At 41.0% G+C, this 5,180-nt stretch overlaps 1 protein-coding gene across 9 annotated transcripts in view; it reads left to right on the top strand.

The window, feature by feature from the left end:
- Uxs1 (UDP-glucuronate decarboxylase 1) overlaps window positions 1-5,180 on the top strand; it is a 76,003-nt gene that overhangs the window by 21,779 nt on the left and 49,044 nt on the right. The window contains exon 3 of one of the 9 annotated variants that reach the window (XM_029538716.1): window positions 3,938-4,007. The exons of 7 other annotated variants lie outside the window; for them this stretch is intronic. The gene's annotated coding sequence lies outside the window, so the exon portion shown is untranslated. Of the gene's footprint in view, window positions 1-3,937; window positions 4,049-5,180 lie in introns of all 9 variants that reach the window. One more of the 9 variants, XM_029538715.1, reaches the window with a different exon arrangement.

Here is a 5,180-nt window from a genome sequence, read left to right as displayed (position 1 = left end):
TCCTCCTCCTCCTCTTCTTCTTCCTCCTCCTCTGGCTCTTAGAGTCTTTCTACTACTTCTGCAATTCTGATGAGCCTTGAGGTAGGGACATGCGTTTGACAGTTAAGACTGAGTACTAAGCAGTCATTTGTTCTCAGCACTTGGGCAACTTCTGAGTCTGTGCATCAACTATTGCCAACTTTGAACAGAGGTGACTCTGGCCAAGGTTATGATAAGCTCTAATCTAAAGAATTTAGAAAAAGGAAGAGTTTATTTGGGTTTATGGTTCCAGAGATAAGAATCCATGATGGCAACAAATGACAGACATAGCAGTAAGAACAGAAGCTGAGAACTTATATCTTAAACTTCAGTCAGGAAGCAGAGAGAGGCAGGCAGACAGGGAGGGAGGGAGGAAGGGAGCACATGGGAGAACTAGAAATGGTGTGCCTTTTAACTCTTAGAGCTTTGCTTTAGTGACATACCTCCTCCAGCAAGGCCATACCACCTAAACCCCCACAACCAGCACCAGCAACTGGGAACCAAGAGTTAACATGCACAACATTTCTCACTCAAAGCATCATAGTCCACTCCTTGGCCTCCATAATGCAAAATGCATTTTGTTGAACTCTAAAGGTCCCTGTAGTCTTTTACAGTTATAACACTGTTAAAAGGGCCATAATCTCTTCTGAGATTCCATGTAGTATCTTAATTGCAACCTTCTGTAAAATCAAAAAATAAACTATATACCCTAACATATAATGGCACAGAAGATACTTTACTGTTTTAAAATGGGTTAAGGCGTAGTGAGAAAATATTGGAGTAAACTGAAAACCATCAGGGCAAACTCCATAATCTGTAGTTCCATGTCTGAATTTTGGGACTTTAATTTTAAAGGGTTTAAATGGTTCTACCCCTCCAACTTTTATACCTTTTTTTGGGCTGGCTCAACCTTCTGTATACCACTTCCCTTGGCAGGTATCTCATGACTCTGGCATCTCCAACATCTTGTGGTTTCCAACACAACCCAAATTTTACTTCACAAAATGACTTCTCAGAACCTTTGCATAGAGACTTCCTGACACATGTTGACTGGCTTTGGAGGCTCTCTGGAACTGCAGTGGATGATTCTATAAACCCTTCACTCTTACATTCTCGATGCCTCTAAAGACATCGCAGTATGGAAAACACTGTCCAGCTGCCTCTTGGGATGGATCCTGGCCCCCTGGAACCACATTAACATCAGCCTTTTTTTTTTTTTTTTTTTTTTGTCTTTTTTATTGTAATTGCCTTTTAGAAGCAGAAAACATCCTAGGTCTGTTTTCTTCTTTTGAAGTTGGAAGCTTAGCTGGGTGGGATCTCGCCCTGAGTCCACCCTTCCCATTCATTGATCCAGTTCAGATCAAACTTCTCCATTGAGGTGCTAGTCTTTTTAATGATTGCAGCCTTGTTTCCACCAAGTTTTAGCTGTACCATTTTATGATTTTCAGTGTCCCTTTCCTCTGAAAACTATACAGTTTGTATTTTTTTCTGCCCTGTTTGCTCTTTTTTATTGTAGACCTATATAAGACTGACTGCTAATAACTATGTTGCAGGATCTATAATAGAGCTATCTTGAAATATCCTTTGCCAATAATATAAGCACTTTATTTTTAAGTTTACCTTGGTCAAATTCTTAGGACAAGGACAGAAAGCTGTCACATTCTTTGCCACCGTATCACAGAACAGTCTTTAACTCAGTTGCTAATACTGTTCTTCTCTGAAGCCTCTTGAACTTTGCTGTCGCATGACTTTCAGCACGACTGTCTTCCAAGTCCCTACTGTAATGGCCTTGGCTTTATTTTTGTGTAGGGTGAGTTAATGATCTAGTTTCATTCTTCTTCTTGTAGAAGGTCTATTTGTTGAAAATGCTCTCTTTTCTCTAGTGTTCATTTTTTGGACACCATTGTTAAAAATCAGGTGGCTGTACTTTGTGGCCTTGTGAAAGTCCTTGGTTCTAGCCCATTGGTCTGTGTGTCTGTTTTTGTGCTGGTACCATGCTGTTTTTCTTACTGTGGCTCTATAGTGAAACTTAAAATCAGGAATGGTAATACCCCATTGTATTCAGGATTTCTTTGGCTGTCTGGGTGGGTCTTTGTTTCCATATGAATTTTAAGACTTTCCACCCCCCAAATCTGCAAAGAACATCATTAGAATTTTGATATGGAATCTATAGATTGCTTTTGGTAGAGTAGCTATAGTCACAGTGTTAAGTCTATCTGCATGGGAAGTCCACCTTTTATTGACTTTCTCACTTTCTTCAGCATCTTAATGTTTATATCATCTAGGTTTCCCCACTTCCCTGGCTAGCTTTATTTTGATTTCTTTCTCAGTGTATTTGTCAATGTTACTGAGTTTTTAATTGTTGATTTTGTATCCTGTCTGCTTGAAAGTGTTTATCAGGTCTAAGAGTTTTCTAGTGGAGTCTTTAGGGCCTTTTGTCTTACAGTGATATCATCTGCCAATAATGATACTTTGGCCTCTTTCTTTCCTGTTTGTTTTCCCTTTTCCTGCTTCTCTTGCCTTATTACTCTTGCTAAGATTTCCAGGGCTATATTGAATTGAGAGTAGAGAAGGTGGACATCCCCTGTTCTGGATTGAGTGCTTCATGTTTCACGTTCAGTCTTTATTATGTTGAAATGTGTTCCTTCTATTCTGAGTGTCTTTAGGACTTTTGACATGAAAGGATATTGGATAAGCGTTAAAAAGCTTTTTTTTCTTTTTCTTTTTCTTTGCATTTATGATTATGTGATCTCTGTCCTTGAGTCCATTTATGAAGTTTACATTTTTTATTGTGTATTGATTACATTGTTATGTGCATTGACCATTCCCTGACTTGACTGTGGTGAGTGATCTTTTTGATGTTCTTGAATTCTGTTTGTATCATAAGGAGTTGTTGTCTTGTTCACCCTCTAAGAATGAAGTTTGCAGACTATAAGGGGTCAGCAAACAAGGGGAGTTTTTATTTTGCAGATGGGAGTACCAGTTTAAAAGGAAAGCAGAATCTTAAGCTGTGGGTAGTAACAGGATCCCTCAGCAACCATTGCAGCTTTGCTTTGACCTTCATGGGTCTGCGACTGGAGACACCGACCGAGAGGTTCCTGAACAGTGTTGCAGCTCTGCATTTGCAGCTGCCTCATCCAGCTGTTAACAGTGTGCTGAGATACAAACCTGCAGAGGTCTAGAATGGCACAAGCAGTGACCTTAAAGCAATGACTCTCAACCTGTGTGTCATGACCCTTTGGGGTGGGCGTCAAATGACCTTTTCAATAGGGGTCATCTAAGACCATCAGAACTATTAGATATTTATATTTATGAGTGAAATAATAGTTATGAAGTAGTATCAAAAATAATTTTATGATTGGGGGGAGGTTACCACAACATGAACTGTGTTAAAGGGTCATAGTATTAGGAAAGTTGAGAACCACTGCTTTAGACTGTAGGAATGGTCTCCATATTGATTTCTTGCTAAAATAGCTCTGCTTTCCTTGGTGAGTGAGATCTGAGGGAAGCTTCCCCTCTGGGGACAGTCTCACATGTAGCTCATGTCCTTAGCCTGCATATTGGTTCCCATTTATTAATACCAATTTTGCAGTCATTCGTGGTGTTTCTTTGTGGTTCTAGTACCTTCCATAGAAATGAAATCCTCAGATGTTCCATATATAAGGCAACATAGTATTGCATAGAACTCAAGCATTGAAGTCATCTCTAGTGACCTGCTTTGGTCAGTGAGCATGCTATGCAAGTAGGAAGTAATAACAAGAGAAGTCTTCATTTACCCCATACACTAAAACACTTCCGATCTGCACTCAGTGGAACTCAGAGAGCCTGCTGCAAGTTGTTGCTTAATTCATCTCTGTTTCTTTAAATGTGCTTTGAATATACCAATTAATGATGATTATTTTATTTTATTGTGATGTAGGGGATGAAACCCAGGGCCTTCTGCATGCGCTGCAAGCACTCTGCTGCCAAGCTTCATTCTTAACCCAGTGGTAACTTAGACTTCTACTGAGAGTGCTTACTATTCTTACATGTATGTCTTAAAACCTAAGGCTAAAATCTAGAATGACTTTAAATAATTGATGAAGCGGTAATTGGCTTTTTGGTGAGGTGCTATGTTCTGGATGCACACCGTTCAGATTGACTTTATTTCTAAAGTATACTCCTGAGAAAACTGTTAGCCTAGAGGGTGGGAAAGGAAGGTGACTTGTGACCTGACTCAGAAGCTGGAGATGAGTGGATGAGGTTTGTGTAGACCACTTGACTTTTATATTTCCAGCTCCCACGTGCCCAAATGAAGGAGATGGTATAGAGAGAATCATTTGGCAAGTAGGGCATCTGTCCAGCCTTTCCAGGTCTTCCAACATAGCCTCTGCCCCAAGGCGGAGGCCAGAGGCCTTTGTTTTCTCACAGCACTTAGAACATAACACATGGACTGGCTCTGAGCAGTCCATTCCAAAGACAGTCTGTGATCGGGGTGGCCCTGGATGAAGCAGGAAGGGCTGAGTGCAGAGCTCAGTGCCCACGATTGCGACCTTGCCGTCATTAGCCCTTCCAACGGCCTGTGTCTATAGTATGCAAGGGAGCTTGCCTTTTTGAGAACATGGAGTCTCTTCCTAGGGAAATTCTGTACTGTAAAGAAAGATCTCTGCTTTCCTGCTTTCAGGGAACAGGCCCCTGTGTATTGGATGTGATGTTCAGTTCAGTGACCATTAACATGGCATTCTGTACCAGCTATGCTGGGGACAAGGGTGGTGCAGACAGCCTCACTCCTCCCCTGTTAAAACAATAACTACAAGCTGCACAAAGATTTATTTAAAGCACTCAGCTCCAAAGCATTAATAAGAGAGAATGTTTAAGTCTGCATTTAAGTCCTTTGGCTGCTTTCTATGCTAATTATGTTGTTTTCCTTCTGGGGTGTCAGTGTGCACTGGGGACCCATGGAGCCTTTGCAGGGCGGGAGGGCATTGGAAGAGCAAATAGAAGACAGAAAGTGCAGATGCCCAGTCACTGTTCCAGGGACTCTGACAAGAAAGGAATTGCAGAAACTTCTAGAGTAGGAGACAGTTTCATTCTGTTTCTTCACTGTCTTGAGTCACCTTTAATATGGACCTGTGACTTCCTAATGCTCCTGTACCACACACACACACACACACACACACACA

Source organism: Mus pahari, chromosome 5 (assembly GCF_900095145.1).
Source record: "Mus pahari chromosome 5, PAHARI_EIJ_v1.1, whole genome shotgun sequence".
Taxonomy (NCBI): Eukaryota; Metazoa; Chordata; class Mammalia; order Rodentia; family Muridae; genus Mus; species Mus pahari.
The sequence above is the reverse complement of the archived record's forward strand: the minus strand, read 5'-3'. Positions and strand labels throughout refer to the sequence as shown.